The sequence below is a fragment of the Euprymna scolopes genome, chromosome 43 (genome assembly GCF_053919585.1).
Source record: "Euprymna scolopes isolate OS-2025 chromosome 43, ASM5391958v1, whole genome shotgun sequence".
In the NCBI taxonomy this organism is placed as follows: Eukaryota; Metazoa; Mollusca; class Cephalopoda; order Sepiida; family Sepiolidae; genus Euprymna; species Euprymna scolopes.
This window is the reverse complement of record NC_136524.1, coordinates 20448333-20473803: the sequence shown is the minus strand read 5'-3', so window position 1 is coordinate 20473803 and position 25471 is coordinate 20448333. Positions and strand designations below refer to the sequence as shown.

At 29.0% G+C, this 25471-nt stretch overlaps 1 protein-coding gene across 5 annotated transcripts in view; it reads right to left on the bottom strand.

Annotated features, from left to right (window-relative positions):
- LOC145268223 (palmitoyltransferase ZDHHC20-A-like) overlaps positions 1–25471 on the bottom strand; it is a 226821-nt gene that overhangs the window by 31001 nt on the left and 170349 nt on the right. The window contains exon 11 of one of the 5 annotated variants that reach the window (XR_013864861.1): positions 9512–9540. The exons of the other annotated variants lie outside the window; for them this stretch is intronic. The gene's annotated coding sequence lies outside the window, so the exon portion shown is untranslated. The remainder of the gene's footprint in view (positions 1–9511; positions 9541–25471) is intronic. 5 annotated transcript variants of the gene reach the window in all.

Here is a 25471-nt window from a genome sequence, read left to right as displayed (position 1 = left end):
ACATATGAAACTGGAAAATAGCCTAGAACAGGTTCCTTCAGTTATCATCCATTTATTTATTTTACTTTTCAGATTAAAATGTCAGTAAAAGCACGGCGTTCAGTTTTAACAAATGGTTCACAAATATTTGCTGGTCCACCTTGTTTGGATGAAACAGCACTCCAAACTTTAGGGCAAGTCATCCAGTTTAGTTATTTCCTAGAAAACAGTTAAACAATTTCTAAGTTAATAATCAAGAAAACAATATTTGGCAAGCAGCTAATCCACAATTACCCTTGCTAATGGAACATTATATAGGACAGAAGGTCAATATATTTTAGAGGGCCAAACAAATTGGCTGTTGCAAGAGATTTCCTGTCAAATTGAAAAGAATGGAGGAACTGCTAGACAGACTGTTTGATATATCTTCTTGTAGCTGTAAACTTCCCATCTTGAGATTTGATGACTTTGCAGTAAAGTGCAGGACAGAAAATTGTCAAATAAGGCACAGTCTGCACTTGTCCTTCGAACAAGAAGATAAGATTAATTCCAGAGGTTCAACTGCAGTTATGTTCCTTTATTTTATGAAAAATAAAATAATATATTGGTATTTATTATGTATTCTGGATCTATTATTAAACATGCAAATTTTACAGGTTCCATTAGAAGACAAAATACTTAAAAGACCAAAGAGAAAAAACAGGGCCAAAAGGTAGTTATCAACTGGGACCTATCAACAAAAGTGCTATAAAAATACAAAAGAAACTCTGCTAAAGTGGGTAAACTAGAGAGGCTGAATGAAAGACAGGAACAAACTTCCCCAATCATCTTTCATTGAAGGAACAACAGATAACAGTTTGGTGGATAATACCAGTACAAACACTGGCTGTGAAGCGGGACTTATTACAGCTCTTGAAAAAACCCATAAAATGACATACTATTGGCTGTTCACTTTATAAAAAACAAAAACAAAAAAACTGCCATTTAGAGCAATTTTTAAATTAATTGCTGGAACAACAAGAAGCCCAACAACATTTACTAGTCCTTTGGGGAAACTCTGCATCAATAATTATCAAGATTTGCCTCAAGTATAATTTAAAAAATTAGTGGCCCTCTCGATCATCATTATCTGATAGCAGAAGAAACAAATAATTTAAAGGGAAACCAGAGGCTACTTTTTGAGTATGCTGTTGGCATTTTCTGAGAAGTTAATCCAAGATATGAAGCTTGGAAAATTGGGCCTTTGAATCAAGCAAGATAGCTAACATTAGCTACAAGGTTAATGTGTTTATAGACCAGAGTTGTCTATACTCAAACACTATGATAAACATTCTGGTCAAATTTATCATCCAGTTGGTTTGAGATCAAAACTGACGATTTTTTAAACCAACAACAGTATATCTTTAATACGATTCAGAGGACAAAACAGTTAACTGAAATCCAAAATACGTTTTTTAAAAGTTTAAAATATAGTGCTTTTACACTACTTCCAGAAAATATCATAATATCCATGATAAACTCAAATGAAGTGGATGTGAGAAGAGATTTTATCCATTAGGTAAGTAAATATTTACCCATTAAATTTTATCAGTTATCGCAAGTTACTCAAACAATAGTCAGTTTCATTCATATTACAGCACAAAAATATATTTAAAAAAAAATTTTGTTTCGTTATTTTTTTTTCAAAAATAGTGACCCCCACCCCCACCCCAAAGACTCTGAAAGATTACTGCTATCAATTTTGCAGCTACACACTGGTCAAATTTGATTGTTCTTTCTCAAACTGGAGTTTGTGAACCGGCACTTATAGAGTGTTTTACAAATGAAGAACTTAGAAAATTATCTATGACAGGAATTAAACTAGAACTTTCTAAATTACCTGCTGATTCACAAGGAGTGGGAAAAGCTGTGAAAAGTCATTGTGCCACCAAATTAGACCTTCATTTTCTTCAAAAGTAAATTACACAATTTAGTTTTATTATAACAGTTTTTATTATTGCGTTTAATAAAAAATTAAAATACATGGTTCTCTAACATGTAACAAGTTGTTATACTATGTAATACATCGTCACCTATCTTTTTGAATTTTGAAATTTAAAAGACTTAGTTGCTAATTAGCTTTTTTACAATTTGTTTAATCAATGCAGCTGAGATTTTTTGCTAGTTGTGATTCATAATTAAAATTATAATTCATATATTTATTTTTCTTTCAATGTATTTCATATAAATATCAATTTTAAATTTAATTTTTTTATAAAAATAGTGAAATTTCAAAGTCTGTTGTGTAAAATGCTATGAAAATGAGGGATTTCTCAGCATTTTCCACATGATTTTTAAAATTAAATGTATATATTAGAAAAAAATTATTTCAAGTTTACAAGTTGACTAATTCTGTAAATTTAAGTGAGTATTAACCAGATGAAAAAGCTCAATATTCAAGACAGAGCATTGATATAAGAAATTCATTTTAAATTCTATAAATTAAAATTTACTACAAATTTGACAAGGAATACAAGTTGAAAATTTTAACTTTTCAACTTGTATTTCTTGTCAAATTGTAAATTCTAATTTAGAGAGTTTAAATTGAATTTTTTATATATTATATGGAAATCGCCCTCAGACAAGGGAAGAAGTCAATTAATTCAAGGAGCTAAAAATAAACTACTACATCAAGGTCAAAAACTCGCCAACAATAAGTGTTAGATGGATTCATTCAACCAAGAAAAGAAGGATTTTTCCCCCCTTTATTCATGGAATGTGAGGACTAAAACCAAAGTGATGATCAATTATTGTAGTGTTGGAAAGCCTCCTGAAAAAGAAAAGTTGTCCTGCTCGGTCGGTAAAGGAAGATGAGTGCAGCATATTTTTTTCATGTGCCTGTATGTATTGGGTGCACAAAAAATGCAGTGGAATTATTGGTTGGTTGAGAGAGAAAAACCAATTTGTATAAAACAATGGATGAGATCTCAGATATGGACAAAATATATCTGGATGCTGAAGTTTATTGAGGTTGTCCAAAGGTTTTGTTACCTAATAGAGTATAGGGTGGAACAGGTTGCGAAGGTGGGAAATTCTGCAATTACTAACCAGCAGTATTACTGTTGACTTAGCCAAGAGATATCAGATATGTGTGCACAATATGATGATTTATAGAAATGAAACTTGGCCAGTGTGGGTTGAGGATATGTGTTGCATGAAGAGAACTGATATCGGAATGGTATGATGGATGTGTAATGCGAGTGTTAGCAGGTTTCGATCTAATAATCTCAGAGGAAGATTAACTGTGAACAGTGTAAGGAGACGTGTACAGGACAGGAAACTTGGTTTGGTCACATCGAAAGAACGGGTTAGTAGATGTAGAATAATTGAAGTAGTAGATTCAGTTTATACGGGAAAACATGGAAATGTTAAGGATGGACTTGAGAAAGAAAAATAAAGACCTGGCCAGAGATAGGTTATTTTGGGAGTCGATTTCTAAAAACCGTCCAACATGTACCAGCAAAATGAATAGAAAAAAAATGTTCCTTTAAAGACATTATACCGTTGTTGTATACAATGCATACAGAGTCATGAACCAGGGTTCTGATTTGCTGCCCTCATCCAGAAAATGTGTATATTCCAGACAGAATCACACAACTCACCTGAAAACGTGACTTAAGAGAAAGTTTTACAAAGCAGAAAGTGTTGAAAGAGTGTGATGGAAGGAGAAAAGTGCAAAAACATGACAGATTGTTCTAAGATATGCACTCACCTTCAAGGGTGAAAAAATATGAAAAAACACCATAATTTACAACATTAAAAAGTTTTGGATTCATTTACTTTTGTAACTATATATTTGGACAAAATAGTTGATTATTTGTAGTCAAAACCATCCTTAAAACAGGCTGAGAGATTGAACATTTGAGGTTTTTTATCAGACGCAAAAGTTTTACTCAGTTAGTGAACAGATCTTGTCACTCTCATTGTTTAGGGAAAATTTTATTCTGAAAGGAAATTCCAACCCATCAAATTTATATCACTTGAGATTCTGTATTATATGAGAAATTACAATTGAATTATAAGTTTGCGACATCTTATAAAACCGTTGACTTTTATTGATAAGTCTTTTTTATTTTTCACTGTTATTACAAAAAAGGAATAAAGAAAAAAAACAAAAAACAGATCATACGGTTTTTATTCTTTTAAGCCAAATCTGCAAAATTTTTTATATATCTTATAAAAGTTGCAGATTATAATCTTTAAGGTTTGTTTTCCCTATTTATAGAACTACCATTTTGATATTTTATAATACTCAACAACTTATAATCCAAACGTATTGATTTATAATAAACATTGCATAAACAAGTCCTAGGAGACTGCTTAGATGTCCAAGTGCATCTCCCTAGCTATCATCTGATAAAAGATACTTGTCAAAAATTAAATAAAATAAAAGAAAAATAAACATCTTATTATATGCCTAGAAAGTTAACACTTTCCTATAAAAAATAGGGAACTTTAATGCCTACATTTTCTAGATTTTTATAAAACAACTACATTAAAAAACAATAAAATTGTTAATTTTCTTTTTGCTTAGACTGTATATTTTTTTTAATACAAAAATATTTTACTTTAGCCCCCCTCCCCCCAAATAACACTTATTCTGACTCAGAATTCTTTTTAACATGAAATCATTTTACACTTATCACTTTTGCAATATCAGATGACTACATCATTAATAAAAAAATTTTTTTTTACATTGCTCTATCTATGCCAGATTTCAGATAATCAATTATATTTGTTTTAAATAAATGCAAACCAATTTATTTCTTATAATTACTTGCATATCATATTATTAGGTGGAATAGCTTGATTTCTAATCTATATCAAGAATGTTGTCTTAATTAAATGTTACAAGTAGTGTTCAGAATTTGTGATTATTTCTTTATTTTTATGGTATGCTTGATTCAATACCCATTGCATATGCAGTCGTGTGTACAAAAAATATATTTTATTTATATTAGTCAGAAATTTTCACATTATTCCGTAAAGTTGATGAGAAAACAGATGAAGTAGTTATGCTGTTTTTTTTTTTAAAGACAAGTTTATGGTGGTCATAAAAGTTACCAGTTTTGTGCATACATTTGTTAGTTCTTGAGAGAGAGAGAGAGAGAGAGAGAGAGAGAGAGAGTACAAGCGTTATATTTTTTGTATCACTTTGCTAAGAAACAAGTAAACAAAATATAAATTAAAAAAATTTGAAGGAATAAAAAAAAAAAAAGTAGCAATAAACCAAAAATACAATTATCTATAACTGGGTTACAAATTTCAATTTTTTTTTTTTTTTTTTTTGAAGTGTAAATATTCCTTAACACGTTGAAAATGCACAATATTTCCTAAAATGATTCCTATTATGTTGATTCTCGGCATTTTGAACTGAGATCAAAGTGAAGTATCTTTTCTGTTTTCTCTCAATTTCTACTTTTATTTTTAATTATCTTCATATGAGCTGAATTTTCTTTCAACATCTAAACCATACCGTGTGACTAACTTTACCCTACTCGTGGGGAGGCAAGCAAGATTGACTGGATTTATTCGAGAACACGTTCAATAGTGTAGTGATGCATTTCATTACCTGGCGACACCAGAATATGGACGCATCATCCACTTGCATCGAAAGCTTTAAAAATGTGAATTTTAACTTTATTTCTTCTAAATATTCCATGTATGCATAGGCCATGGGTTCTTATTGTGTTGATTTCTGATATTTCGGGCTGGTATCAAAGTATCTTTTCTGTCATTCACAAGAGGATACAATTATACTTTTCTGAACAAATCCTTTTCACAGGAGCTGGATTTTTCATCAAAATCTACAAATTATCCTGTGTATAAGAGGTACTTAAAGATACTTAACATTGACAAGTGTGATTCAAACTTATGTTCTGTATTGTAGTTATTACTGCCAATACAATCTCACCATACTAATCATACATTTGTTAAGAATAAGATTCCCCAATTTTATTCCTTAAAGATGTGTAAACTTCTTAGCACATAAAAACTACATGTTGTTCAAAAACGTGATTCTTTTCCTGTTGATTCCTGCCCTTTTGTGCTGGGATCAAATGTTCAATACCTTTTCTATTATTGGGAGAAGGAGGTAAATTCTTTTCTTGCATTTTTTTTATAATACAAGCCAGCCATTTTAATCAATTAGTTTGTGAAATAAAAATCATATTAATTTAAAAAAATTACTTGATATTTTGATTTCTTATAAAAAAAATCCACCATTTTAAGGATTAATTTTGTGTAATGAAAATCCTAGTTACACCAAATAAGTTATTTACAAAATTAATTTACTGATTATATCCACTATAATTCTTTACTAATTCTTAGCAAACAAGTCAGCCATTTTAATTATTTTGCAAAATTCTTTTTTTTTTCTTTACATTACACTTTGCTATTCTTTATCTATTATTAATACTACATTAACTCCGGGGCAACTCCGGGTTTAGACAGCTAGGATTAATACTAAATAAAGATATAGTCTTTAAAAGGTTTTAACTTTTTAAAGCAATTAGTGTTTTCTGTGCATAGTGTTATTTTCGGTTATATATATGTAATATTGTAACTGTTTCTTTTTGATTTCAGCTTTCTGTTTAGCAGAAGTCTTGCCGGTGTACACTGAGGAAAGGTCTCTTCTAATTAATACATAATTTCAGTTTAATTTTAAAATTCTACATTAAAAAAAAAATTTACTTTGAAAAGTTTTCATAAAAATAGTCTTCATTTTTAATTTATTTTTTTAATACTATGAAATAAAAATGCTTTTTTCTAATTTTTAAACTAAAAAAAAATAGTTTTCATGTAAATTTAGAACATTTCAATGTAAAGATTATATTTTATGTAAATCTAAAAAAAACAAAGAAAAACAAAACAAAAACAAAGTATTCCAATATAAAGACTAAGAAATTGTATTTTTATTACAAAATATTTTAAAAAAGCGAAAATTTTATGTAAACTTTTAAAATATATTTATTAGTCTGAAAAAAAAAATTCCAAGACTAAAAAAATATATTTTGATAACATTTTATTAAAACCAATCTGAAAAAGAAGCATTTCAAAATAAAGACTAGTTTCTTTTATGCAACATCTTAAAATTAAACTAAAATTACATGAGTATTACTCAGAAAGGATTTCTCCTCAGTAAGCAAGACTTATGCTGAACAGATAGCAGAAGTCAAAAAGAAATATTATTATTTAACATAAACTTATTTCCGAAAGATCATCCAAAACCAGTAGTATCTAATTAATTTTAATTTTCAAATTATTATGCATAATACTAGGAGCTATGAGGAAGGATGATGAAATCTCTTTGAGAAATAAAATATAACTCTGAAGATGCTTACAGCAATTAAGTCTCGTATATGAAATGAGATGTATGATAGTGTAATTACAATAACATTGACATTTGCTTGCTTCTGACAGGCTAGACCTCCTGTGTTTTCTTTTTTATAAAACAGAATTGAGAATGCTCAATAATTATGACTATGTTTAATTAAGATTAAACTGAAGAAACCAGAACAGTATTCCTTATTATTTTAATATAGCTAAAAATGAGACAAAATCAAAGTTTAAATTCATAGCCATTTTTATAATGGGGCGAGAAATCCAACATTTGGATCTACCCCCCCCCCCCCTCCCGTCAGTCAGCAAATATCTTTTTAGCTACTAACACTTCACTCTCTGAAAGAGAATGTTGACCCATCAAATTTATTTCAGTTGAGATATCATAAATTACAATTGGATTATAAGTTTGTGAATATACTGTAACAAGTCGAAACAGTATTTTTGGAATAAATAATGCTATCAATATGAAAAGAAAACCTCAAAAAGATTATATCAAACTTTTACAAAATATTTACAAAATCTAACTAGACAATTTGACTTAGAAATGATTATTTTTTTTATTAATAATAATGACAGAAAAATAGTTCTCAAAATTAATTTTTTTACCAACTTATAATACTAATATAATTTTTGACATAATACAGAATCTCAGCTGAAAAATATTTGATGGATTAGAATCCCCTTTCAAATCAATTAGTTTCAAGGACTCCATAAAAATAATAAATCTTTTCCTATGTTAAAAACTGACCTTGTGACGAAAAACCAAATCAATTCGAGTTTATTATCTGTTAATTTACAAATGCAACAGGCATTAAAAATCAACTGATGTTGATTTAAAGTAATCTCTTATTTTCTAATTTTCTGGAGTTCTTGAAACCTAATTAATCCCCTCTTTCCAAAAAAATTTCTCAGAGTAATGAGAGTAAAACGCTAACAACTAAAAACGTATCTGCTAATGTTATGGAGATAAGATGCCCAGTCAAAGACCCCAAGTGTTAGATCTCTCAGCCTATTACAGGAATGGCTTTGGTTTGAACACAGACAAAAATTTTATATCGTTTAAAATAATTAATATCTGTTATATATATATATATATATATATATATATATATATATGAACTCACACTCTCGACGTCATATCTGTTATATTTCTATGTAGCTATCTGTGGCTAAAGTAATATAACTTCATTGTACAGGTATGTAATGATTAATGATGTAGATTTGTGGCTCAGTTTAAGTGATGTTGAGACTGTTGAGTCACTTGGCAAAGAAAGCTATGAATTTATCTTTTCGTTTCTCTCATAACCTATTAAAAAATCAGACAGATAAGATTAAGCAAGTCTAGAAAAGTAAAATTTCCAAAATAAGCTTCAAAAAGGCAGGTTGCAGTTTTGTCATCAAATCTTACATCATATCTACTTGCTTGCAACATGCAAATTTCAAGATTCTACATTTCTCTATCTAGCTTTCAAATAATCAATTATATTTGTTTTGAACTGGAATAAATATTAACCTTTTTATTTCTTCTAATTACTCATATATCTTAACATTTTATTATTAAGTAGAATAGTTTGGTTTCTAGACTATTGATACTGCATCTACATTAATGGCACTTTTTAATATCTATCCACAAAACGAACGGTACAGAAGTAACAAATTTATAAAACAGGAATATTATCTAGAAAATAAATGTGTTTATTCAATTGAAGCTTACAAAATATTTTAATAAATAAAAGTACAATCTGTTATTTTATCTTTTAGCAGTTACATTAAACCACATTTTTCCTAAGAATTTATTCAAATACTTTCAATTTTATAACAAGTTATTGGGATGAATATGTTTATACACTTATTTAATCATAAATCTATGTAGTCTTTTTCGCAGAATATTTGTATTTTAAAATGAAACAATTATTGTAAGAAAAAAGATAGGTTTTTGTAAATTATTTATCAAAACTTGTTCTTTTACATATATTCTTTTTACAATTAAACATAACTTAAAAGTCATATGAAAGTATTTAAAACTATGTACAAATAACCTAATGATAAAAATATTTATTACTTTGAAAAAAAAAAAAAAAGAAGAAAAAAAGAGGAATTTATGACTTGTTTAACAAATCCTTCAAAATATTCAGATACAAACACTTACATGTCTTGGCATCCAAAACTTATTCACTTCTGGTTAAAAACAAAAACAAAAAGAAATAAAACAAAAGCCTGAAAAGCTGTCTTAATCTTCATAAAATAAAACTAAAAACAAAAATTTAAAAAACTGAAAAGCAGTTAATAGAAGCTTTATGCAATAAGCAATTAAAATTTGATAGCCATCGTTTGATATGACGTTTTGTTTATAGATGATTATGTTACAATAGGACAAAAAACATTTTAATAATTAAATCATAAACCTATGTAGTAAAAAATAAAAAGAAAAAGTTGTATATTTGCAATTTTCTAAAAATTGTAAAAAAAAAGAAAAAAAAAAAGTACTTAGTTTATGATAAATACATTAGTTAGATTTTAAAGTATTATCAGATTTCTTTAATTCTAAGAAAAGTAGAAAATTTAGTTTGAATTGTCATCGTATAAAATTGTGAAAAGATACAAAATAAATTGTGAATAAAATTATATCAAAGAGAAAGTTAAAAAAAGGATTAGGGATAAGATTCTTAAAATAAAAACAAGACACCTAAACTTTTTAGTTTGTAAAAAACGGGCAAAAGTTATAGACTGTTGACTTAAAATGAGGGCTTTATGCAAAATTAATAGTTGAATATGGTTAGATTTGTGCTTATTCTTGAATCAAACACTAATCCCTATGAACCCCCAATGGCATCGAACAGATACCATAATACTTAATTTGCTACAGCTTATCATAAAGGTTCATACAAAATTTTAGCAGATCAACTTGGTAGTTTTAGTGAAAAAGTTTATAATATAGATGCCAACTGACTTTTTTTTCCTTTTTAAAATAAAAAAAGAGAAATATAATATAGACTGGTTAAGTGTTTCCTTTTGTTATGATAGTAATTTCATTAGAATTAACTCCACTACATATTAGTTTAATAAGGACCTATATCAATTTCTTTTGTATTAAGAATCTTATCCTTAAGTTTTCCCATAACTTTATCCTTGATATAATCTATAAACTATTAAAGATGTATGGAATTTTTGGAATTTGCCTATCTGATGTAAATAGAAACACGATTAATTGAAATAGGCAGATACACAATGGTAGTAATTTTTTATGGCAATACAAGAGTTCGAATATCATGTAGATTTTAAGGAAATATTTTCAAACTACATACGAGTTTTATAAATTTAAATAAAACTAATATAACATAATAGCATAAAAAGACAGAGAAATTTATTCTTTTTGAATTAAGTAAGCCTTTATTTCAAGAATAATTTACAAAAATGGATATATAAATATTTGGAATTGGTCCAAAGCAAACTATCTTAAGAACGTAATTTTTATTTTTTGCCAATAAAAACAATACATAAATATATTCAGTGTAGTTACTTTTTCTTTTTGTGGTCCCTCAACAAAAGGAGAATAGACCTGTAAATTCACCCTTGTCTGTCCGTTCGTCTATCTACACTTTTCTCAATAACTACGCCTTGGAATTCTTTGAAATTTTGCACAAATATTAAACATGATATGAGTAAAAAAGTAACAGAACGGATTTTCCAAAAAAACTCCAGTTGCCCCTCTAGGAGTACCTTTCGGGTTAAAATGGCTAAAATTGACACTTTTGTACTTATTAAACAAAAAATGATGCCTTGGATTTTTATTAAACTTTCTGAAAAGTTGTAACTAACTGATTTTTATATAATTTTGTTTGTCTATACTTCGCCATAACTCTTGGGTGCACCCCAGGGGCTCTTGGGGATTTTGAGTCTAAAACGGGAGAGGGGGGGGGGGCAAATGATGGACTTAATCATTTCTTCTTTTGCATGGTGCAGAACTCAAATTTACATATGTTAAGACCTAAAACTGCACTGTTCTTTTTCACCAAGATTTGACATCCCCTGGCGACTTTGGGGGCTAAATAGGGGAGGGGCAAATGCTGAACTTAGTCATTTTTTTTATGCCTTGTTCACCATGCACTCATGGGGGAACCATGCATGCTTCAGTTGTTTTAATTGAAATCACCCTACACAAGGCATGAAGACACTTGATGAAAAGAGCTAAGAATGAAGGATGATTATTGCAAAGACAGGAGATGCCTAATAAAAAGACAAAAGCTATAGGTAAGAGGAAAACAGTCAGCAATAAGAGTTCCACAAGCCTGCAATTATTAGAAAGAAGCTATTGGAATAGGAAGTTGTATTATAATGAGGTATCACAACAGAGAATTGATAGAGACCACCAGATTAGTAGGTCAAATGAGCTAGAACAAAGTAGGCAGGTAATAGATTACACAATTCTGGAGAAGACATGCCATGATATTTATAGAAAAGACTGACACTAGCAACATCACGTTTATGAGAGAGGAAGAAATAGGGAGGTCAATTAAATTACTCTCCCATGAAAACAGTAAAATAAATATGGGTATATGAATATTAGAATTTTATATTTTTTACAAAAAGAAAAAAAAAAAGAAGATAATTGTATTTTTGGTAGTGTTTTTTTTATTTATCTTTTTATTCTTTTTAAATCAGCAAATTATCTAATATATAAAATTAAGTTAATCAGATTTTGTAAGTTAAACCTAAATAGAATTGCATCTAACAAATTGATATTTAATTCTGACTAGCGATTTCTTCTTTTTTTGTACTCCCAGTATATTCTTTATGAAAAAAAAAAAAAAAGTAAAAAGGGCACTAATACACTTTAATTTACTGGAAGTATTTTTTGTTTGTTTTCATTTTCAGAATAGGGAAGGCAATCCGAACTTGTGAATTAAAATTTATTTTAAAATATTGTTGTTTTTAAAATATTGTTGCTAAATATTTTTTTTAAATAATTAATTCAATGTTTCACTAAGTAATGCTTTCTGTTGTGTTACTTCATTACTTTATTGAACTGGTTTTGAATTACACGTTTAGTTACAAAAAAAAATCATTAAATTTTGAACTGTCTTTCCTTTTCATTAGTATAACTCTTTTGAAAATAGAAACAAAATACTTTCAGTGAGTTAAAGTGCAATAGTGCCTAAAAATGTAGTCAAATTTAGTTTCCTTCAGAAGAAAAAACAAAACAAAAAAAAAACTTATTCTGGTTAGGAAGTTTGTTTAGATTAGAAGCATTTGGTATAAACTAATTTTATTTATAATTTATTTTGAATATTTTCTATTTTCACAATTTATTGTATTTAGTTTGCTTATAAATCTCCATATAACTTGAGTATATAGTCTTACAGTAATCTAATATAAAAAGCTATATGTTTGTCTGTCTGTGTTTCCATATTTTCAAAGTATCTCTTCCAAAACAAAAATTTGCAGAGCAGTACTAAGGCCTCAAATAATTGGATTTTTTATAAACCATTTTTTTATGGGTCTTTAGCCGGTTAAAATAGTTTTTAATGGGTCAAAAAGGGTCAAAATTGAAAAAATCGTTATACATTTTATGCATTCATCCTTTATTTTTAATTAATTCATAAGCATGTCAGATTGGTAAAATGGTAACGTCACCAGCTTTGAATACTACAGTTTTACTTTCGGTTTCAATTCAAGCTGATTTTTTCTTTTTTTTTTACTTCTGAAATCATAACTATAATTATATGAAATCTGGACAAATTAAAATATCATATTTAAGCGTATTTTATGAGCGGGTAAAACTGGGTGCACCCATGCTAGTATATGAAAGAAACTTGCTTATTAAATTACTTTAAAAACTTGTAAAATTAAGGAATGAATGCGATATAAATAAAAAGAAAAGTGTAAATATTTAGAAGGCAGCAGCTTGGAGTGGGAAATAATGTTGGCAGAATTTAATTTGAAAAGAAAAACTTTGTTTCTCCAGTGTTAAGCTCGTGCCACAGATATGACCAAATATATGCCAATTCCATGTCTCAAGGTTGTTTTAGAGTACAATAGTCTTATCATTAGCAAATGACAATGCCAACAACACTATAAATCATCCTTACACTTGCTACTGAAGAACTACAAGAAAGAATTTCTGCATGTTGTATGAATAGCACAGAATAGGAATAAGAGTAATAGAAATAGTATTGAGACGATTAATTGGGATCATGAATCAGAAAAATCAGAACTTTTTGGGGTATTGGAATCAAAATAATGTGTGCCTATGTTGCAATGCCAAAAACGATTTTTGCATTTGTTTCTATTTGTTTATTTTTATTTAATAAGAAAATTTTCCATTGCTGGTACTAATGATAAACTGATAAATATTTATTGATTTGAAACTACAAGTAAGACTAAAATTTATATTTTGTAAAACTATATGTATATAGTATATGGATTTTTAAGCTAATCTGAAAATTTATATGCATAAATAACAATAACTCTATGGTGAAATATTTACAGATTTTAAATGAATCAAAATCATTAACTTTATTGGAATAAGGTAAAATATTAGAATTTTCCTGTCATTAATTAGAAATCCTTGTGGAGGCTGCTCACTAATAATGAGTGAGAAAGAGAAAGGGTGAAAGGAAGAGACTGAGACACACAAAGAGAGAGACCGAGAGAGGGAAAAACACAGAGGGAGAGACCGAGAGAGGGAAAAACACAGAGGGAGAGACCGAGAGAGGGAAAAACACAGAGGGAGAGACCGAGAGAGGGAAAAACACAGAGGGAGAGACCGAGAGAGGGAAAAACACAGAGGGAGAGACCGAGAGAGGGAAAAACACAGAGGGAGAGACCGAGAGAGGGAAAAACACAGAGGGAGAGACCGAGAGAGGGAAAAACACAGAGGGAGAGACCGAGAGAGGGAAAAACACAGAGGGAGAGACCGAGAGAGGGAAAAACACAGAGGGAGAGACCGAGAGAGGGAAAAACACAGAGGGAGAGACCGAGAGAGGGAGAGACCAAGAGAGGGAGAGACCGAGAGAGGGAAAAACATGAATGAGAATGAGAGAGACACACACACAAAGGGAGAGACAGAGAGACACACACACACAAAGGGGGAGACACACACACACACAAAGGGAGAGACACAAACACACACAAAGGGAGAGACACAAACACACACAAAGGGAGAGACAGAGAGAGACACACACACACACAAAGAGAAGTATTGAGAGAAAATGACACACACAAAGGGAGAGACCGAGAGAGAGAGGGCGAGAGAGAGAGGGCGAGAGAGAGAGAGAGAGCGAGAGAGAGAGAAATCCCTATACTACCAAGAACAACTTTGAGTTATTAAGTTGAATGAATTACTAATTTGAAGTTGGGCATGAAGACTTTCATACAAGTTAAAATATGTGTGAAAAGCACAAGATTCAAAGAATTAATGACAAAACAATTTTTTTTTACCTCCGTACATTTAAACATTTAAACTAGTAGCAATATTCCGATGTAACTCCCTTAAATATGGCATCTAATATTTTATTCTATGATTATTTTTGGTGCAAGTCCATAACCACCACCACTTTAATGAAAAAAACAAAACAAAAACAAAATACTAAAAATAAAGAAAAATAATTACGTTTCATGTATCCGTGATGGAAAGAAAATATTCTACAAAAATTTATATATATATATATATATATATATATATATATATATATATATATATATATATATATATATATATATTCATTATTGATCAAGTAATTTTATTTAAAAAAAAAAAATTAAATTTTATGGCTAAATGACATGACAGGATAAGGAAGATACTCCTAAATAATTTAAACTTCTGCAAGATTTTAGAAAGCTACTATTAAAAGGAGGAAAGAGGTATTAGAAAAATTCACTTTAAAATCATTTTCTTTAAAAAAAATCAAACTACTTAATCAATTTACATGATTATTGGTGAACAATATTTTTTTCTGCCATGAGTATGTACATCATACAGATTTTTCTTTATTTCTTGTGGGGGGGGACTATGGATAAGCATTTTATTTTTAGATCCATCTAATTCCATCATTAAATGTTATAAGCAACCAATGAATAAAAGCTTTCAAATTTTCATAAAGAAAAATGACAATTCAAACAATTTTCAACATTTGGTTTTCATACTTGCAGTTTACATTTCTCAAAATAAACTGCAAATATAGAAAGTAAAATCATCCTTCAAAAAAAAAAAAAAAAAAAAAAATAGTTGATATGAGGCTGGTTTAAAAGAAACATGTTTTCCTAATACATTTTTTTTTTTTTTTTTTTTTAGAAATATCAATGAGAACATTTGCATTATTTGGATATACAGACTACTATTTTCAACGTGGATGTTATTCTCACAATCAATAATACAAATAATACTCTTATCAATTTTCATTTTAAAAATTCCGAAAGCCAATAACATGTACATTCATAATGAAGAAACGTTTCATGAAAGAATATAAAATTCATGACAGATCGTGTAAGTCTTGAATATTTTTGTTCTTTCGATTTTGATCTCTTTTTTCCAATTTTCTTTCATATTTAAAAACGAAAACAAAAAAGGTAAGCTTTTTATAAAATAAACTTTATTCATCAATTCAAGCACATAAAAATGATTAGTTTGACATTTTCAATATGTTGAATGTTTTAAAGAGAGTAAAATAAATGCAATATAAAAAACCTGATTTGAAAAGTCAGCTACAAAAGCTGACAAAGAGAAAAATCAAATTTATTAAAAATAATTATATTAACTTAATATAAAAAAAAATACTACTCATCTTCCAAAGATTTAAATAATTTCTAATTCATTTAAATTATTGTTAATTTCAAGTGCCAATGATAATACACTTCAGATAATTTTGCTTAGAAATGTTAGAAATGATAGATCAATGAATTGTACTGCATAAAGTGTTTAGCTTACACCTGAAAAATCCTAAATAACTCAACTTGAACAATAGAATACTAGATTTTTGATAATTATTTTTGAAATATTTGGAAATTAGAAATCTTGATTAAAAAAAAATACTTAAATTATGAAAATCTACCCTATCTAGATTTATAATAATGAGATAATATGCCATTTTTTTTTGTTTTGTTTAAAGCATCCTTATACTTATAATTTTTTTTTCATGCATTTGTGTGTGACCTTAAAGAAGTAAAGTAATGCATAAAGTGTTTTAAACAAAACCGTAAACTTTATCAACTCGTTATTATACTTGGAGCTCTAGTACTGTATATACTATACAACTTTAAACCCACTTCCTATGGGATTATATATATATATATATATATATATATATATATATATATATATTCTTATTTGAATCAACACTCAATATTAGTTTGATATCTTTCATCGATACATAAGGTTTCATGGAAACACTGGAAACTCAGCTTGCAGGGCTATGCATATATGTGTAATTATATAAAAGGAACTTTGTGAGTTCATTGCCTATGGACTCAGAAATGGCTGGGTTGATTTTTCTTTGAAATTTCACATAAAGGTACTTGATCTGTTTGGGAGAGTTTATGCAGATTTTGCATCGGAATGCATCTAAAGTATCGAAAATCGATAATTGCAAAAAATCCTGATTAAAGAAGGAAGTATGGTTCTGACTCAAGTTAACACTTATGTAATCTAACATCACATGCATTTGAGAAGTTTTATCACAAGCGCTAGCAGAATGGCCTAGCCTATAAAGTCAAATATAGATTCTTTTATAAGATAGGGGCACATTCGAAATGAATGCACAATTGAACCATGATACTTGGACTTTTGCATTTTAAACCTTAAGTGAAGTCATTATTTACAGATAACCATAAAATCAACAGTAGATTCTCTACAGTGCAATGTAGACTACAATGTATTGTCAATGCAGAAAGACATGCGAAGCTTCCTTCTGGTACACTGTAGGGAAGAGGAGCTAATGAGAGCAGGCAATCAATCACTTTGATAAAAAAAAAAAATGGACAATTTCATTGAGTTCGATGACAATAACAATATGGGAAGGTGGAACATTTGTTGATCCTCGTTCAATCTTGGACAACGTTGGGTTTCCCTGCTAGTATTTATTCAGTCAATTATCATTATTAAAACATCAATTGAAGAATCAATTACATTTGGTAGGTTTAGCTTTGTGAGCAGAGTTTTCAGTCTTTTCCTGAAACTAGCAATGGAAGATCAAACTAATGTATAGTGTCAATTGAAATTTAAAAAAATAAAATATAAGTAATTGAGCACTCTGGCTATTTTTCTTGTGACACTAAATTACTTAATTACAGATAAGTAAAAAGAAGAAAAAAAAAAAGAGAAAAAAAAAAGGCATATTTTAGAAATTTATTTCAACGCTATAGGTATTACAGCATCTATAGATGAGCAGACTGGCTGAAGGCTGTGGCTTGACTTCAGTCAACCTGCTCATCAGAAGATGCTGTAATACTTATAGCGTTGAAATAAATTTATAAGATATGGCTAACTGATTTTCTTTTTGTTGCTTTTCTTCAATTTTTATTCTTAATCTACTGCCCATTAAGCTCTCTTAAGATTTCTTACAGAAATTACTCTATCCTTTACGAACCCAACATATATATATTTCTCAATAAAATATTGTGAAAGCAAATCGTATTTAGCAGGTAAATTTTATGTATTCTTTATACATTTATAATAAATGTGTATAAGACCAACAGTCTAAAAATCAAACATTGGAAAAATACAAAGTCCTTTTGTTCAATACATCTACTTCGACAAGATTTCATTGAATAAAATGCATGTGTAGATAAATAAATTCAAAAGTTTTTACAAGTTGAATAATTCTGTACACTTAAAATGAGTATAAATATTAATATTTATAGAACAATCCTAACCAGATAAAAGAAACTCAATATTCGAAATAGTGGTATAAGGACATTTCTTAGCTTTTTAACTTGGATTCCTTGTCGACTAATAAATTGTAAATTCTGATTTACAGAGTTTAAATTGAATTTCATCTATATATATATATATATATATATATATATATATATATATATATATATATATATATATATATACACACACACACACACACACACACACACACGATTTTTTGTTTATAATTTAGTAATCAATCCAGTGAATCTTTACTGTGGTTATATAATAGTACTCTATAAAAAGGAAAGTTATATATTTAGTATACATTTTTGTTTCTACAAATATTTTGGGTACATATATGCAGCCATGTTTCAGCTTGTCTTATTTAGGCTAAGCGTTCTCTTAAGCCAAATTAACAGGATGAAAAAAAAAAAATAAAGGAAATGATTTTGACAAATTTTTTGAAAAGACAAGGAGCAAGTGACCATATTACTGAAATTATGTTGAATTGAATAACTTTTTTGTCTCAAATCTTATTTTAATATTCTAATATTTTTAATAATCTTTTTATTGCTTTCAATTTTAATTGGCTGTGATTCTACTAATAGTAATACTGGCCCATCAAAAGAGATTTCTAAAACTAGCTTGCAATGATGAACCAAGTGCAAGAAAAATGCAAACAATTAAAAAGGCAAAAACAAAAAAGAAATAACAGATTTTGAATGTGGTCAGCCATTCTCAATTTGTCATTCATCACTGACTAAATTTGTGAAGCTACCCCATTGTTGCCACATATGATAATCTCTCCCTCTTAGACAGGGCCCAAAAAAAGAGTCCCCAACCTAATAAATCCTCCACTATCAACCAAGCTCCAATTCCTGACTCATCGCCACAATGTTGCATTCCAGTGAGTGTTTTACAAGTATCTTAATGAAATGTATTCTGACAAACTCATTGTACTTTTACCCCCTTTGATGTACATACACCTGACAAACCCATCTAACAGCAAAATCCCACCCTTTCACTGTTGAGATCCCTAGATGCAAGAAAGACTTCTACTTTAATAGCTTCTTTCCTTGGACTGCTCGACTTTGGTATGCCCTCCTTGTTTCTCTGACCATACTGACAAGCAAAAGTTTAAATGTAAACACATGTGAGCATGTGGTACAATGGGGAAAGGAGTGGCTGGTTACTTTTAATGCATCTAAAACCAAGCTTCTCTCTTTACATCATCAATATTCTGATCCACATCTGACATCAATTGAAATGAATGGCTCTTGTCTTGAGGAGGCCTCAAGTTTTGACAAGCTTCTGATCTTAAATGGAACTTGTACATCAAATCTGTTGCCAAGGCTGCTGAAAAAACGGTCGGGTCCTTCTATCGATCCAGTAGATATCTCACTGCTGATGCAATTCTCTATCTATATAAGAGCCAGGTACATTTAAGGATGGAATACTGTTACCACATCTGGGCAGGAGCTGCTAGAAAGGACTTGTCCTGCCTTGATAGAGTTCAAAATAGACTTCATAGCCTCGTAGGAGATGTTCTTTTCTCTTCCCTGCAACCTCTATCTCACAGAAGAGATGTTGCGAGTTTGTCTCTGCTGTATCGTTATTTTCATGGAAAGTGTTCGACTGAGCTTCATTCTATGGTCCCCCCCCTCGCCAAACTTTCACAAGAAACACTCGTTTAGCTGAAAACACTATTAATAATTCCCCCCCACTCTTTATCTGTGCCTAAACCTAAACGTAGATTCCATGAACAAAGCTTCTTTCTTAGAATTACACGCCTGTGGAATTGTCTTCCGTTTTCCTGCTTTCCAGCTGACTACAATATGGTTGTGTTCAAATCTAACGTAAACAAGTTCTTGATTAGCCGTTCCATTTGTTAACAAGTTTACTGAATTTCCATTTACTAACGATTACTATATTGTCCAGTTTCTACTGTACACTCTTTAACCCTCATCCTCGAGTGGCCTCTAGGCATTGATAAGTGGCGATGCCTATGTAAAAAAAAAAAAATCTTGCTCATCTCCTCTAACCATAGTCTCCAGAACACATAGCTTCAAATAGTAGCCTCTTATGTCCAAGTGGCAATATGTTGTGTTTGGGTTGAACAAGATTTAAAGAACAGACGAAAACTGTCACCAAGGTTTTAAAAGTGTATCTTTATTTTTTTCCTCTTCATTTCTCTCCATTTATTTCTGTATTTTTATTATTTTATCCATGCCCCTGTGGATGACTGTTATGCCACTATCAAATCATCAATCAAAAAAGCAGTTACATTTTGGTATCTTTAGTGATCAGTTTTATATGGAAGCTCAAAAGTAAAGTATTGTGTCAATTTAAGCAAAATATATATGCTCTTGTACAAATAACTGAGCACTTGAATTATTTCTTCTATAATGCCTAATTACACACACATGTACACATGCAGTAAGTTTCTGTCCATGATGTTTTGTTTTTTTACGTAAATTGTTCCAGACAAGGGATGTAGACACTTGATGTTAATAGCTAAAAAATATATCACCTCAGGGTCAAAAACTAGCCAATGATAAGAATAGATTCTGACCTAGAAGACACCACCCCTACCACCTTTACAAGAAACATCGCCCATGAAAAGTGAATACTAAAGGACAAAATAAAAGAAGCGAGAGTTACATTAAAAATTTAAGACAATTTATAAATATTATTCCTTTATATGACATACTGGCTGACGGTTTCAGCAAGATGAAAAGTACATACACACACGACTAATAATTGAAAAATATTTATAATTAAAAAATCATGTATATACGTGTGTGTGTGTGTGGGGGGGTGATAAATCTATGTCATTCTAAAACTCTGCAGACTGTCCTTCCTTGCTTGCTTGTCTGCAACAATTGGGCGATTCTATCTTAAAAAAGGATGAAAGGTGAATATATATCAGAGGCTAAGCAATGAGGGTGGAGAGTTGTATGTTTTTGGTTTCAATTCTAGTTGATGACACCCAAGTTGTATAGAGATATATATTTTTTACTTTTGATCTCACTACTATATATTAGGTTCAACAATCGATAGAGAATTGTCTCTATAATAATAAATGTAAAACATCATATTTAAACCTATCTTACAATTGGGCAATGTCGAGTGGCCTGCTAGTATGCATATAAAACCTTGGTGTCAGAATGTGGAGGTTACTTTACAATTAATAAAACTTCAGCCAGTGATGACCCCCCCACCCCACCCCAATTCTATTGGGAATGATTATTTTATCCAAAATCTATTACTAATGACAGAATGAGAGAGTTCCAATAAAAGTTTAAAGCAACAAAATAATATATTAAAAATTATTAAAGTAAAAAACAAAACAAAAACAAAGACCATCAAAGTCAGCCATTCAATAAAAAAATAATTACAGTAACATGACAACTTGCTTCTTAATTATTGAGAATTTTTTTATCAAAAATCATTCCTTTTATTTTCATCCTATTAACTTAGCCTAAAGAAGGCTGTAGCTGAAACATGACAGACAGCGCATTCAATTTTAAATTACTTTTAAAATGTAGACACTAGATTTTTTGTTAAATAAAAACAATGGAAAAATAACCTGATAAAAAAACCCAAAAATCTATTTAATATGAACAGCAACTACACTGAATTGTAATTAACAGGTAAATCTAATTATTTTTATTAAAAATCATTGGCAAGTTGAACGGAATTTAAATTATTACTCTTCTATTTGAAAATATTGAGCATTAATTTAGAATAACAAAAATAACTTATCCATCTTTCTATATATTTTTCAAGCAAACATGAAGATTGTTGTGCAGAATAGAAGTTAAAAACGTAAATGAAAAATCCAATAATCTCATTCAACTGGTTGATTGAAAAAATATAATTGCAATGAATATATTCATTGCAATTTATGTTTTACTTTTCAAATTACATTTTAAAAATTTTGTAAATTTGTTTTTTTTTTTTACATAAGAAAAATTATATCTTTATTTACAATTAATATTTTTTCATGTATACCAATTTTTTTTTTACCATTTGGCAAGAATAATAACAGAAAAATATATGTATTTGAAGACATTTTGAAAATTAAAATATTCAATTAAAAAGCGAATAAAACATGCAGAAATATTTCATGTAACAAAAGACAAAAACATCACTACTTTCATAAAACTTTGCATTCCAATGTACATTGTTATAAAAATGAAACTTTTTACAATGAACAAGTTAGCTTAATGGTTATACTGTTTTAATTTTTTTTACTAATAAGCCATCATTTATCAAGGTTCAAAAGCCACTCAAGGATAAAGGATAATGAGATTGTTGGTTAGATGATGAACATAACTATGAGAGGATTGGAAACAATTAGGTGTCAAAACAGTAGAATTTGATTACTTAACAGGACGGCTTAACAAATATTTGTTGGATACTAGACTTTAATTGGACTTTAAGATGACCATGTTGTAATTAGCAGAGAGTCTCATGGTATTGTGTTTTATAATGAATTTTTCCTGTAATCAATATTTCAGTCATAATTTTGATTCATAAACGTTTCGAAACTTTTTTATTCTTATTTTCTTCCTTTAAAAGAATTGGCATTTAGGAATTTGGTAAAGATGCTTGTTAAACTTTTATATATGGAAACAATGTCATATTATCATGCAGAGGCAGAGATTTAGATGCAGCAAGGGCCACAATACTGTAAAAGGCAATTTTTGCTGTTATAGGTCTTCGGTATAATCATCATACCAACTGACCCTGTTACATCAACTGCTCTACATCTACTAAGCCAAACATTCATCCATTCTTCCGTTATCATGATCATATTTAGTTTAATGTCTGTTTTACATGATAGCATGTGTTGAACAGCTTTTAGAAATCAACATCCAAACTAAGCTATCTCTGGCCAGGTTTTCATTTATCCCTCATTCTCTGAAATCCATCCTTATCTCTTCCTCCTATGTTTGTATAAAAACAAAAAATAGAGATATTTAGGAACAAGATTTTGCATGTTTTTCCTTTGTGAAACACTCATAAAATTTAATAGAAATCAAATTATTATTGATAAAAAAAATTTGATTTTTAAAGTTTTTTGTTTATTTTTATGTAAGATTCAACATTAAAATTAATTTTTACAAATAAAGAAATTAATCTTGCAAATTTTGAGAAAATGGTCTTTTGCTTTAAGTCTTCATGGTTTCAAGAAATACAAAAAGCTCATCACAATCAAAATAAATTGAAAGTAAATTATTATATTTTTGCACTTAATAGTCATTAGATTTTAGTTTTTCTTGATTAATTTTTAATGAAGACTTAATTATTTATTTTTCATTTAATTTGTTTAATCTGCAGTGTTAACCAGCAAAAAAAAATCTGTTTCACACAGTATTTAATGCTAATTTTTTTTTAAATCTTACTTTGTAAAGAATATAATCAAATGTTTTAAAAAAGATTACCTGGTAAGTATGAATTAGAATTATTGAAGAAAGTAGGTTGGCTTTATTGTACTAATTTTTCTCATGAAAATCAATGTTAATGAATAAAAATAAATCATACTTTTATTTGTACAAATGATCATTACATGATTGAGAAATTGTTTTTTTCATTTAGAAGTATAAATTAACTATAATATTTGACTTGTCTATGCTAATTTTAGCCTGAAATTATTGATTGAGCTTCTTCTAATCTTAACCGGCCATTTATCAACACCGATTATTCAGAATCAACTTTAAAACAGCTCTGTCCTTGCCGCCATGTTTCCTAGCTTGGTCTTTCGAGGATAGAAAAGAGGAATAACATGGCTATTATTCAGTGGATTTGTGGTGTGTGTCTTGATGATAGAGTTGGTTTTGACTTCCTGCTATCAAAGTTGAAGGCACCAAAACTGGAGTCAACTATGCGTTGCAACAAAGCCCTGGTTGGATAGATGAATTTATAATAGGAAGATTACTTTTAATATTGGTATCAATTGACTGTGTTTCAAAGAAGATTCAAACCTGTGCCTCAAAGTGAGTACTCTAATAAGCAAAGCATACTAGTTACCACTCAGCCACAGGAGTAGGCAGTTGATATTTTGTTTTTAAGTTCTGATAACCCTAACTGCAACTACTTACAGTAATATATATATATATATATATATATATATATATATATATATATATATATACACACACATACATACACCAGGTTAAAAGTATTCAAGAATGATAACTAATAAATTTAACAATTTAACAATAGTGCTCAATAAAAGAAGACCAAGATATATTTTTTCATTAATATAAACAAATTTACATGGTCGTAACACTGAACATGCTAATATTTTGAACAAATGGTCGGTTAAACGGTACAGAAATCCTCATCAGGTGACTTAATAAATTGTTTCTCTCCACAGAAGAAGCCGATCCTGATTTTAACTGACCATTTGTCCAAAACATTAGCATGTTCAGTGTTGCAACCATGTAAATTTGTTTATATTATACACACACTTATTATGTGTTATTTACTTATTTATCTCTAATTTTTTAATGGATGCTTTTAAATTTGTTGAGGTTATAAAAATAAAATAAAATAAAATGTAAAATTTAAAAAATTTTACATTTGATTGTGGTGAGCTTTTGTCCTCTTTTCAATTTTTATAGTGAATTATGGTAGTCATAGCCAAATGGCTGCTTGCTACATGAAGAGGGATTTTTAAATTAATCAAAAAATATTTACCTTTGATTAAATAAGAATAAAAATGTGAATAAGTTATAGAAAAGTTTCATCAGCTGACCAAACTGACAAACAATTCTTTTGAATCTTATATGGCAGTAAAAAAAAATAAAAGAAGAGTATTAGAAACTGATTTTAATTGTAAAGCTTTATTTTAAAATATTCACAAACTAAACAATGTAACAAATTAAAATTTTATGTTAGGAAAAGTTACATAAAAAATGAGAGATTTAAAAAAAAAAAAATAGAGGAAAGTACAAAATACAAAACCATAAAACAGAAAAAACAAACATTACAAAAAATATTTTGAATTTATTTTACATTGGTACAAAGACCAACAATTCACAACATGCTAGGCAAAGTTTTAAGCAAAGCAATATTCCTTCACCTGATCACATAATAATACTGACTTTGTTATGTCTTTTATAAGATTACACTTTTTATATTTTCATCAATGCAAATATAATATGAAAAAACACTATAATAGTAAAAACATACAAGGCAAATTATCAGATGAAAAATTCTATTGTTGATTTCGAAATTTTACTA